The sequence below is a fragment of the Pezoporus flaviventris genome, unplaced genomic scaffold (assembly GCF_033815535.1).
Source record: "Pezoporus flaviventris isolate CSIRO_AGI_PZ_B2104156 unplaced genomic scaffold, CSIRO_AGI_Pfla_v1 ptg000013l, whole genome shotgun sequence".
In the NCBI taxonomy this organism is placed as follows: domain Eukaryota; kingdom Metazoa; phylum Chordata; class Aves; order Psittaciformes; family Psittacidae; genus Pezoporus; species Pezoporus flaviventris.
The window spans coordinates 7,104,721-7,118,014 of NW_026892561.1; the positions used below are offsets into that span (position 1 = coordinate 7,104,721).

The 13,294-nt window shown below is 47.5% G+C and overlaps 1 protein-coding gene across 4 annotated transcripts in view; it reads left to right on the forward strand.

Annotated features, from left to right (window-relative positions):
* Positions 1-13,294, forward strand: part of TESK2 (testis associated actin remodelling kinase 2) — a 121,150-nt gene that overhangs the window by 29,328 nt on the left and 78,528 nt on the right. For 2 of the 4 annotated variants that reach the window (XM_061451401.1, XM_061451404.1), the window contains exon 1: positions 7,560-7,780. The exons of the other annotated variants lie outside the window; for them this stretch is intronic. The gene's annotated coding sequence lies outside the window, so the exon portion shown is untranslated. Of the gene's footprint in view, positions 1-7,559; positions 7,781-13,294 lie in introns of those variants that run through there. 4 annotated transcript variants of the gene reach the window in all.

Here is a 13,294-nt window from a genome sequence, read left to right on the forward strand (position 1 = left end):
CCTTCTTCAATGTGCAATCCTCTGGAACTCCTGCCCTCAGTTCAGGGGCAGCGAGAGAACACTGATGCAGAACTGATCACATCTTTTACCAGCTCATTAAAAAAACCCAAACATTAAATCTCTGCCCCTCATTGGAGCAGCTGCTTGCTACTTACCACCACCGAAACCACATGTACCATTTTCTGGCGTCCCATTAAGGCAGAAGTGATTGGTGTTGTACAAATGTCCCAATTCTAAGGGGAATTATTTTAAGTGTATTTACAACTTCTTGGTAAGTTTTAAGTCTTCTACTCCCCGTAGTCACCACAGGGCTGCCGTGAAGAACAAAAACCCCTTTGCACCAGACAAGCTTGGGCTCTTGGTGCTGCAGTGTGCATACCTAACCTAGCACCTCATGCCACGTCTCCCCAGCAAGAGACCAGGGTATTTCCAGACACCCATCCTTGGGGAGGACATGAGCCCCAGGGATGTCAGCACTGCTGGCTGTGACCACAGTTCATGAGCAAGTCCAACGCCTGCAAGCTTCTGACTCACATCTCTTCTCTGGTCTCTCTCTCTGGAGACGCCAGAACGATATCCGTCTCAGCTGGCTTACAGATAGTGGCTCCCAGTCGTCAAGGTTACCGGTCCCTCTGCTTTAATTAAGCATATAGACATGGCACGGGTGTTTTCAGCAGCTGGGGGACAAGGAGAGCGATGGGCTGGCATTTCCCCAAGGGTCTTGTGAGCAGCACGATAAACCTGAGCAGATGAGCCCCCCTGCAGGTCACTGCTATTACTTTAGCTGATCCCTGCACTCATTAGGACTGTGATTAACACACTAATGAGGCATCTTCCGCTCTCCATAGCACGGAGGGGGCGGTTGGAAGCAAGAGAAGTGACTGCATCAGCATGACGGTGTTTTTGTGGTGACACTGATGCTCTCTCACCCTGGAGAAGGGAGCAGAACCAGGGGGCACTTTAACATCTCCCTGTTGGTGCACAGCCTTTCTCATGGAACAGCAAAAACCTCCCCTTAGACACCAGGCAGCAGCCCCCTGTGTCCGTGTGGGTTATGTAGGTGCTCTGATGTGCTCAGGGGTAGTTGCCCTGAGCTGTCTTTGAGGATGACTGAAAACGCCCTTGGCAAACCCATGCAGTGCCTAGGCCAGACAGGTCTGGGTAGCAGCAAGAGTTGAAGACTTAGAATAACTTCTGAAAGAAAGTTTTGTGCTCAAAACCATCAACTTCTGCCAGTCTCCACGCTCTCTTTTGCAGTGGCTTTATTTAGTTCCTGTCTTTTCGTTTCTGGACGGTGGCCAAAGCACGGAGCAGGCCAGAGATTATAATGTTGATTACGTTAATTTAATAGGAAGAAGAAGATCACAGAAAATAAATGAGTGGAAAATAGTGGCAGCAAAAGGGCTGAGGGGAAGTCAGGGTATAGGTAGGAGGGAGGGAAATCTTGGTCCTGGGAGAGATGTGTAAGCTCAGTGCTCGGGCTGTGCCCCCAGCCCCCATAGTGAGCAGAGAAGTGGTGAGGCTTTGGTCCCATTGCCACTGCCACCTAGCACGGCCCCACACAACCTGAAGAGTGATCGCCTCCTTTTTGCAGCATGGAGGTGAGTGGTGGCAGCAACGGGAGCCCTCTGGTAAATCATCCCATTTCTTGTGCCCCTCTCTCCTCTGCCCTTTGCCATGGGGCACTGGGAGCAGCACTGTTACACATACAATCTAGAATGGTTTGGGTTGGGAGGGACCTTAAAGCTCATCTAGTTCTAAGCCCCTGCCATGGAAAGGAACACCGTCCACTAGACCAGGTGGCTCAAAGCCCCGTCCAACCCGGCCTTGAACACTGCCAGGGATGGGGTATCTCACCCTGGCCTCGCAAAGAGCTCAGTGGATCCCAGCCTGCTCCATGGCCCCCTGCAAACCTGCTTTTTTTCGGAAGGACTGGGCATGATTAGGATTGGTGTTGGGTTACACGGGCCAGTATATTACCCCTAGATGGCTGCTCTCATCCTCGTGAAGCACTTTGCTGCAGGATAGGAAGAGGGGCTGCTCTCAAAGGGACTCAACTCAGAACTCGGGGATTTTCAGTTCCCAAGGGAGCTGGTTGCCAGCTGAGTGGAGCAGAAGAGCTAATCCAAAGTGAGTCATCCCCCGCTCCCCAAGATTGAAATATTAACAGGTTTTTATGGGAAGCAAATTAAATCCCACAAGTCAGAGCCAAGAAAAAAAGGAATTCATCAAATAGCAGGAGATGCTATGGGTGACTTGCAGGCAGGCAGAGGGAGCATTTGCCCAGCAGCCCGGGATATTGCATCTCCTCTGTCTCTCCTCCAATGCAAAGAACACTGCCATTCATCTATTTTTAATAACAATGACGCAGGCAGTGAACCTGACTTCAAGGCAGGGAGCTTGTCTTCTTCCCCCTGCGTATCTCTCCTGACTCATCTTCCGCTTCAAGAGCTCTTCACAGCGAAGGAAGAAACCAAGAACAAAACTGAAGGAGACAAGGAGATCAGACAGCAAAGCATTAGAGGCAAAGAACTGTTCTTGGAAAGGAACAACAAACACTGGGATTTTGCTGGCTCAGGGAGCCAGGGAAAATTAAGTGTCTGGGATACCTGAATGTATCTGGGGGCATGCTAATCTGAGAGTGGGATCTCTCAGCTGAGAAGGATCTGGTAGCAGCTGGATGCTTGTAGGTCTTGGAGCTCTGCAGAAAGGGCTCGAGGAAGCCGGGGGAGAGCTACAGTGCTGGGGTGGCCAAGCTGAAGAGCTCTGCTGTGGCAGAGGTCTCTGATTTCAGTGCCGTGAAAGGAACGGGTCTCTGTACCGTTGTAGTTGCAGACATAAGGGCAGCAAGTGTGAGGAGTGTAACCAGAGGAGGGGAGGCTGCTGTGCTTTCATCCCAGACAGGAGCTGGGCTGTCTGGGGAATGAGAATGCTCACCAGGCAAAGAAGGAACTCTTTCGGGCCTTGCCATGGGGCAGGAGAGGTGGGACTGATGGTCATTTGAGCTAATGGCTTCAATATTTAATAGGGCTGTGGTCTCTTTGGGTGTCCACCACAGTCCAAGCTAGTGCAAGTCTGTATTTCTGCACTCTGGTGAGTGTGATGTGGATATACCTTTGTCAGATGTTGAAGGTTTTCCCCTACAAAACTGGTATTTTGGATTCAGACAACCCAAAACCTGTAGGGCTGCTGAGAGGAGCTGTGCCCCAGGCCTGCCCTGAACAGTGGGACTCACCCTTTCCCCTCAGCTCTTGAGGGCTTGAGCACTGTTTGATGGGCTCTGCCATGGCTGACACCACTCAAGCACAGTGACATGGGATCAGTCGTGGCTCACCATGCCAGTGCTTGCACAGCCTCATAGCTGGGTGCACCACAGCATCTATGCTGCTCCAATGCCCACGGTGCCACCAGGAACCTGGCTATAGCCATGCAACAGCACCATCGCAGTGTGGACAGGCTCCAGATAGAAGCCAAGACAGCAGATGGCCATGGTGGGCAGGGAGGGGAGCACAAGACCATGACACTGGTCACAGCATGGCAGCTGCCAAGTTGGGAACTTCCATCTGCCCAGCACAAGCCCTCTCTGGTTCGTGAGGCAGGGTGCCTGGTGCTTGTCAGCCTCCTGCCTGGGCTCTGCCCAGTCTCCTGGAAGAGCAATGTGGAAGATGCTCTGGCAATCCCATGGTTGCCAGGTTGCATGCAGAGACTCGTGGTGCTGGTTTGGGACTGACACTGCAGCATGGCTTTGTGCATGAGGGCATGCTGATTGCCTTGCCCACTCTGGTGGTGAGACAGAATTGAGTCCTCATCCAGAGCCCTCCTTGCTGTCAGGAGGATGGTCATGATATGACAAGGAGCACACAGTCCAAGGGCAGCCCCAGTTCTGCTTTCTCTGCTCAAAGTGGTGGGAAATGCCCTCTCTCCCATGAACATGTTGGACTGCAAAGGGCACTTGCAAGTCTGGCTGAGGGAGGTGCAGGCAGGAGGGTGCACCTTCAGGGAGCCTGTGAAGATGCTTTCTGAAATCTAGTTTTGGTGTGTGACTGGAAGCCTGAAGGGATCATTTTCCATGGACAGGGGCTAGGAAAGGGACAATGCTGGCATTAGACAAGAGCAAATTCCAGGCATTCCCTCTGGGACTCACTCCTCCAGCTCCAGTGGCATGGCTCCAGATGCCTGCTGGTGTGAATCAGGGCCGGATTTGACCAATCCTATCTAAAGAAGATGTTTTTCCTTGACGTGTTTCATTACATGAAGTATTAAATGGGTTAAATTACTAAAATGCCCAATCTCATCACAGTGCTGTGAAGTGAAACCACTCTCTTGGTCCCTTGGGAGGGGAGAAAACAGTGCCCTTTGCCTGACATTAGTTTAATTTTGGAACCTCTCTGTTGAGGCAACACCTGCTCTGCTACAGGGGAGGCAAATCTGCGTGGCCACATTGCAGCAGATTCCCCTTTCCCAAGGAGAAGTCTTCCAGACTTCTCTCCTCTGGGACATTTCCAAAGCCCAGAGGAAGGGAATTCCCCCTCCTTCCTGCTCTCACCCAACTTGTCTCATGCCTATTTTTATCACCACCCTGTGAATTCACCCTTGGCTGCTCTTTTGCCAAACTGGTTACCTTTAAAAGCAAAAACGGTCCGTCTGTGGAGGAGAGTCAGCCTGAGAGCAGCAAACCGCAAAGCCACGGAGCTGCTCTTTGGAGTGGCTGAACTTTGCACGGGGCAGCCAGCCTGGGGGCAGCTGGAGAAGGGGAATACCTGCGGGGAGCAGAGCTTCCTGTGGTGTTTACAGGCAGCCTGACCCTTCCGGGATGCAAAGAGAGACATGGCTAGAACAAAGTACGCTGTGACATCTGCAAGACTTTGCCTGTAATGAGTCTCTTTGATGAGTCTTCATGATGATGCATAGTTAATTTTCCTCTCTCTGGGAAGGCTCCAAAAGTCTTCTGCAGATTTCAAGGCCACAGATTTGCTGGGGTGCTTCCGTCGGCTGCCAGGAGGGATGTGGGACTTCCTGAGACAAAGGTTATGCTCTTGAGGCACAAACACACATGGTCACCAGCAAACCCCATGTTTTTCTGCTTTCAAAACATAGGCCTTTAAGATAAAACCGTAGGAGGGGTCATAAGACTGTCTTATTTCCCTCTCAAACCAGGAATCATCACTGACATACATCATGTGGTGGTGTATAAAATACAGTGAGAGTGTTTCCAACTGAGGTTTAACTTTACTGAATCGTACTGGCATGTTTTAATGATGTTCCTTTGCATGAGCCCATGGGATAAATGCTTATTCATGGATATCACCAGTAAGACATCTGCAGGCCAAAAGCTGAGACAACATATATCTTGTTTGGGAAGCAGAGAAGAGGCGAAATTTATGATGGGCAACTGGGGAAAGATAATTCATTTGCTTGAGTGCTGGGATTAGCTTCCAGCAAGAGAAGTAATAAAAACCTACCACCAGATGTCATCTTGAAGCAGACGAATAACTTCCAAACCAGCAGGGGCGAGGGATACCGGGGAATGCAAGATGCAAGGACAAGGCACCGGGGTTTCTTTAAGGGGACGAGGCTACAGGGATCACTGCACCCTGGCACGGAGAATGGGGACGGAGATGTTCCAGAGCTGGCTTTGCAAAGTCTTTCCAACTTGTTTGGATAAATCCCAGCAAAACATGAATGTAACTTTACAAGGTAAGTTCTAAAAGATCAGTCTTGCTGAAAAGCCCCATTCGGGAGCTCCAACCTGCTTGAGTGCCCACGAGCAGAACACACTGGATCTGAGTAGTTCCATCTGCTTCGTCACTGATTAAAATATGACAGCCATGATAATAAGTTTTTAATGGCTTAATTACAGAAGCTTCACTGCACCCTGTGTTTAAGCCATCATTAGAATAGATGTTTACATATGGCTGGTGTTTAACATTTGGGAGTGTGGGAAAATTTCCTGTGAAGGAAATCCAGACAGAAAATGAAGAAAACAGGACGATTCTTTTCCCCACACAAAGTACTTTTAATCTGTTACCTGTGCAGAAATGGTTATGAGTTTTGCAGTTTAATACCCAGAGAAAGTTTCACTGTAGGCCTGGGTGAAATTCTGAGACTAAATTCAATCAATAAATCGCAGAGTAGAGATCTTAATCCAACCGTAAGGATAAATCTCTGTTCAGTACTATTTGCACAGTTGGTGCTAATGTTTCCAACATGAAACTCCCCCAAGTGAATTCTGGATTGAGCTGAAAAGATTAGATGTAAACTTAATGGCAAAGGATAATGAGAACAAGTATTACCAATGCTTTCTAATTAGTCTTTTCTATTAGTAATGGCAAGGCTGGGTAATGTGTTCTTCCTGTCTGAGACCCTTTTGAGTTCACTCTCTGCAAGTTTTAACTGTTTGGGATTTGATTGTTCTATACAGGACTCTACAGCAAATGAACTTTGTGTTTTTTTTTTGAAGAGTTTCAGTAAAAATAGCTCAGCTCTTGCCAAAGATGAGGTCAGGGAAAAAGATCAGTCCCTTGTCAATGTAAACCAAAACCAATCCCCCCTCAGAACCATTTAATGAGATGTTCTAGTCCTGCCACGTGTTGGAATGGATACTTGAAGTTTGGCAGTGCATCCTAGCAGGAAGAAAGGTATCGTTTTCTATACCTGTTACAGGCTGCCTGCATGTGCGTAAGTTCTAATTTGACGAATAACAGTTTGTCTGTGAAAAATCACAGATTTATTACAGCTTGGCAGCCAAAACCTCCGAATATTTGAGATGCATTAAGCAGGCTACAGGCAGGGACTCGCGGGGCTGAACAGGATGCTCTGTGCTCTGACTGACAGCACGGCAGGGCTGCGGGCGGCTGGAAAAAAAAGGGAAAAGCTCCAGTGCTGGACCTAGAGGGAGGAAGAGCCCGGAAGAAGGGATGGATCCTGTGGGAAACATAGAGGCAGGTAATTAGGGGTAATAACATCAGGGATGCCGTCACGGAGCCCAATTACGGTCACTATGTGTGTGTGGCTGTCGGGTGCGGGACGAGGGCTGGTGCCGGGGCTACCCAGGTCGAAGCCGCTCCGCCGCCGGCTCTCCTCAGCGCCCCGGCCAGCCGTCACCATGGCACCCGCGCTCCCCTTGGGGTACCCGTCCCGCTGACAGCTTTGAGCCCACGGCTGCCTATAAACATACGGTGATTGGTTCTTCCTCCCGTCCGTCACTGGCGCTCCGCACTTCTATTGGCTAACTGTCTTATTAATAACCCGCCCTCAAAAGCTGGCCAGTGAAACCGAGGCGCCCCTAGCAACGCCCACCTCTCTTTCCTGCCACTGGCTCCCTCCCTTCTCTCGGGAGTTGTTTTTTCTCGTTTGATTGGTCAAGCCGCCTGCCCATCAAGTGGCTGTGACCAATTAGAAAAGGATATTCATATTAGACTACCTGTGAGTCCCTCCTCCTAACTTCCCTTCCTCCATTGGCAGAGCGACGCCGTCCATCCAGCTTCTCTGGGCGCCGATTGGCTGCTAGGGAGGGGCGGCTCCCGGTGCTGTGGGCGGTTCGGAGGTGGCGTCGGGGGGGGTGGGGGGGAGGCGGGGGCCGGGGCTGTGGGAGGGGGAGGAGCCGCGGCGATCCCGGCCCCGGTTGCCGCAGCTGGGCTCTCTCCTCACATGGGGCCCCCGCGCTTGCCGCAGCGGCGCGGCAGACCCTCGCCGGCTTGTTGAAGGGCCGGGAGTTGGCCGCGGCTTAGGGCCATGAGAGCCCGCGTCGCCCGCAGGCCGTGCTGGCGCCGCTGCTCAGGTAACGGCCGGCGCGCGGCGGTCTGTGGTAGCGCGCGGCGAGTATGTATGTATGTATGTATATGTATGTATGTGTCCGTCCGTCCGTCCGTCTGTCTGTCTGTGTCCGCGTTCCGCCGGGGTCTCCGCTGAGGGGAAGGACCTGAGGGTTGGGGACACCCGCGTCGGAGGTGAGGGTCCGCTCCTGGGAACGGCAGCTTCCAGCGGAGGGTCCGGGACAGCCGGCGGGGTCCCGCCGCCCCTCGCCCCGGGGGGTGTGGTGAGGGGAGAGATGCGTTGCGGTGGGGCGGCCGCGTTCCCCCGCGGGGTGACGGGGAGCGGGTCAGGCTCAGTGCGACTCCTGAGCTGCCGGCGGCTGCAACTCGTGCCCTGATCCGGGAGCAAGGGTCTGCCTGAGCACGGCCGGAGCTTTGCCCAGCCGCAGGAGATGGTCATTTTGCCAAGAGGTGTGAAAGCTTGGCTCGAGTTTTGCTGTTTCAGGCTCTGCCCCATAAGAGTACGTGAATCATGACTTAATGACAGGCTCGACTGTTCAGGTGTATGTGTGTATATGTTTGCTTGATGGCCTTCAGATGAAAGGTGCTGTGTAAATGCAGATGATCACTTTTCATGTTGTATTCCTTTGAGGGTGGGAAGTACATTTGCTTTACTTATGGAGGACTTTCCACTTAGGTATTCTGATAGGTGGTACCTTGATAGTTAAAGCTGAAATTTCAGGAGTACTAGTTTTATGCAAGTTTATACGTTTCTCTTTGTTCCCCTAAAAAAGTCTTGCAGCTAATATTTAGGCTAATTTATGAGAAGCCTTTCTGCTTCAACTGAAATGATATATTTTTCAGCAGAGATCAGAGTTCTAGCCTGTTTTATTGTCTGCAGAATCAACAGGCTTTTACAGTTCCATGGGCTTAATTAGGCAGTGGAATTTACAACCTAAGATAAGATTATTTTTTTTTTTATGAGAACCTCCGCTATGCCCAGTGGACTAGTTATAAACCTTTCCATTTAGTCATCATCTTTGGAAATTATTGTTGCATACCATATCCTGATAGGCCAATAAAAATGTCATTTTCTGACTCTTGCAAGAAGTATACTGTACAGCTGTGTGATTCCATTGTCCATTTTGGTTTCTTTTCCTGTAAAACTTGCAGGTAGAACACAAATAACTTGAACTGAAGGCAGAGGGGTGTGTTCACTGTACCTGGTGGTGTGTGTGTGCTCTCTCCTGTGTTTTTTTTCTTGGAATTGTGCTGTTTCATTAGGGTGAGCAGCCGGCAACGGGAGCAGATCAGGAGATAGGGATGGAGCAATCCTCGCTTCAGTGCTTAATATTTTAGGATGGTGTGAGGCACTGGAATAGGCTGTCCAGAGAAGTGGTAAATGCTCCATCCCTAGCAGTGTTCAAGGCCAGGCTAGACAGAGCCTTGGGCGACATGGTCTCGTCATGGCAGGGGGGTTGGAACTGGATGACCTTAAGGTCCTTTCCAACCCTAACTGTTCTATGATTCTATGATATTTTTGTGACTGTGGAAGCAGAAAGTTGGTCCAGATGCGGTGTTGTGGTGGTGGTATAGGCCTCCCATTGTACCCACCAACTCTATACACTTGCTTCTGCTATTAGAATTCTTTATGCAAATGATTTTACAGATTCATGAAAGAAATGCAGTGTTAAAGGAGAGGACTTTTGCTCGGTGTCTGCTGCAGAAAGGAATGAAGCCTGTGGTTCACTTGCATCATAGGTTCCCTTTCTGTATTCTTCCTGTAGCAGAGAACCATGCATTTGCACAATGGCAAAGCTTTTTATTGTATCCTTGCAGCATGGTATCTTGCAGCCTGGCACAACAGTAAGTGCTCTTCTAGGCAAGCTCTAAAAGGGAAAATGTTCATAGTTTTTTAAAACCCTTTTCCTGCTTATTCCCTCGTATCTTCTCTTGAAGTTGTGTATTTATCGATAAGTACATCTAATAATTGGCAACTCCATCACCCTGGCTCCATCTGTTGTCTGTTGCCCAGTCCTCTTTTTGACTTAGATAGTAAGCTGCTTTTCATATGGTCCTGTCACTTTTTCTTAAGTTGAGCACATTTCTGGTAGTGGCTAAGCTACTTTTTTGGTATGATTATTCATCCCATTGCCTGTACTGGGAACTGCAATAGCTCTTGCAACCAGGCATGTAGTTGAGATGTGCTTTTAAAGGCTGACTGTACACAAACTGTGAGTTCTATGTTTCCCCTTGTTACCCAGGGTGTTTCAGATTGATACATAAATACCAGCAGACTTCAATGTCCCCACTACCTTAACAACAACAACAGATTTGGGAAGCCCTGTGCTCACTTCAAAAATTCTCAAGTCAAGACTGTGTTACTGTTTGGTTTGTGCAGCTGGTACCTGAATTAAACCTGGTGTTTTCCTGTAATGCGAAGCCAGTAGCATGGAGTGGTGTTTCAGCTGTATTTTAAGGGTAGGTTACAGAATGTGCTTTAAATATTTGTGGAGATGATACTTTTAGCTGGAAAACACTGATACTGACTGCCTCGTGTGATGGTGTATAAGATTGTGTCCAAGAGAGGTCAGTCAGGTATGAAATGCAGCCTGTTGGCTTCATCCAAGCGTTCTGGTTCTCTTTTCTTGCCTGTGCTGTGCTGGATTGTCTCACTGGCTGCATCAAAACAACTGAAAGTTGTTTCCTGTCTCTTGTGAAGCCTGTCCTGCTAATAGAGCTGTCAGCCCTCAGTCATAAACCTGGCAGAGAGGCTGAGGGGGAAATTCCTTGATTATTGAGATGTGACACAATGCCTGGTGGTACTGGAAGGCTTTCATTCCCCTTGTTTTTCTGAAGAGCTAAGCAAACGTCAGCCTGCTGACACCTGGAAGGCATAAGCTGCTTCTCAGTGTCTTTACTGAGCTCTGTTTTGTTAGGCAAACATAATATATTTAAATTATCCATTTGAAGCAGCAGCTGTGTATTGTACATGATCTACTTGAGTGATTATTTAACTCTAGTGATGCTCTGTAACTAGGCTGGAGTCTGTCTGCATTGTAGCTTGGAGTGACTAAACCCAGGCCAGGAGAGGAATGGATTTTTGCAAGGTCTTCTGTGGAGGTGTAGTTTTGTGTTATAATTGGACCCTGGCAACTGTTGGCAGTTATACTGTGGGCATAAGGGTCAAGTGGGTTTCTGTTTGTGGGTTTTTAATATTCCTCCCCTCTTAGCTCCCCCAGTTACATTTGCTTTCTAAATACATGCCAGAATTTATGCCTATGCTTAATGCAAATGTTTTTAAACCTACAACCTTGGCCCTGAATCCTGAGCTCTACAGTAAGTTAATAGCTAGTCTCTCATACTGGTTTCGAACTTGGCTAGAGTCACAAAATAAATGAACTGTTTGTTTCAGCTTAGCCTCTCCTGGAGGTTTGTTTGCATTATAAAACCACAGTGCAGTTCAGCAGGCTTCTAGTTTCTGGAGTGGTGTAGTAGGGTTAATGCAGGTCTTTTCTGGGGAATGTCAGCCCTAGTTGTGGGAAGCTTGTGCTCTGACAGTACTGGCTAGAGCTAGGAATTATCTCCTACAGGGGAGATGAAATTAAAGCAAAATGTTACCTAAATGAAAATAGAAAATGTTGAGGTTTTCACATTCAAGCACAGTGTGGTAACTGAGGCTATAAACTGCACTTGAGACTTGTCCTGTAAAAGCAGTCAAAAAAACTTCAGCTTCAGGATGAGCTTGGCCAAACACAGTGCAAGCTCTGGGACTTATAGCTACCTTGTCTGTAAATATTTGGTACTATCTTTCTCCCAAAGTCAAGTTGCAGACAAACCAAGGAACTTCCCTCTGTTAGGAAAGGGGATGACAGCAGATGAGAATAAACTTGTGGAATGCCTGGTCCTCGTTACCTGTTTAGTTTGAGTTCTCATGTTTCATTCCCATTTTTTCTTTTTCCTGCAGGCAAATGACTTCAAAGTCAATTTTGTCTTTGGAAGATTTTGTTCTTTACGCTCCCTTGAAGCTTTTCTGAAATTTGCACGTTACTACAGTGAATTTTCTCCCTCACCCCCCCAAGTTGTTGAGTGACACTTGCCAGCAGAATTCCTTTATGTTTCTGTAGTGCTGGGTTTTGAAGCTACATCAGACTGTGAGTTTAAATAGTTAACTCTTGGCAAATTACTTATGTCAAAGCTTTGGCATCTTGTTCCTCAGAAAACCTTTTCAAATTAATACCATGCATCCACCAGATTTATGGCTTTCCAGGCTGAATGCCTAGCGACAGTCTTCTGTCTAAAAATGGTTGTTGTTAAGGCCATCTTTTAGGAAATTGTGAGTTTGACATTTGAGTGCAAATATGCACATATTTATAAAGATACTGGGGACAGAAAACATCTTAGTAATGAATTGAAGTGTTTTTTTTGGAAAGATCTTGTTTTATGCCCTGAGGTGTAAAGGGATGCTGCTAAAGTTGAGAAGTCTTGTCCCTTTTTATGTCTATGAAATAGAAAATGTTAAGTACTGGCTAATATATGTCACCTGTTAGTTTTACATTGTTAGTGTGGGGTATAACTTGATGTGCTATTGTGGGGTTTCCATCTTCAAATGAAGTCTTATGCATTGGTTTTGAAAACCAAACCTCTACATAGCCAAAGAAATGCTGACAGTATTTGTATTTATAGTACTTTCTATGATTAAAAAGTCAAGGCTTTCTTTTAGTGGAGAAACTGATCTTCATATAATGCTAACATGGATTCTTTTTCTTCAGTGTCATTTACCAATAAATGAAAATGTGGTAGGATATGAAATATGCTGCAGTTGTGCTTTTCAGTAATGTAATAAATGGATGAGTAGGGCAAGTATGCATTTTAAGAGGTGTATTTCTAAGTTATTTCTGTCTTGGCAGAGTGGGGAGCATTTTTCTTGTATAAAGATGTCAGAAAAATTGTTCTGAAAGCTGAGAATTTATTGGGACGTGTTTGTTTTTTTTTTTTTTTTAAAGTGCTCAGCGTCTTTTTTTTACCTGGCTGTTGAACACAGCTGTAGAATTTTGAAGCTGAAGAAAACCCATCCAACAACCTCTTAGTTGGTTACAGGATTTGCAGGATAGTCTTGGATTCTGTTCAGGGCACTTTAATTAATCATACAAGGTAGTAAATTAAAGTACCTCAGACTGACTTGAAAGTCGATTAAACCTTGCTTGATTTCATGGAGAATGTGACCATTAGTTTAATTGACCAGAATGACAGGAGCCCACTTGGAATGGTGCCCACTTAAATTCTTCCTCTCATTCTGTGTATGCAGTCCTGGGCAGAATACTAGACAAATGGCGCTCTATCCTAGTAATTTCCAAGGATTTTTTGTAGCTGTCTGGAAAGAAGGCAAACCAGCAGGCAAAAATGGAGGAATGGGTTACTTGGGAATCCAGATGGCAAAGCCTTTTGGGGTTTATGTTGTGCGAAGTACTTTGAATCTCTTCTTTCATTGTGGGATTTGTGCAGAGTTTTGCAAAGTTCACCATGTGATTTCAATCAAA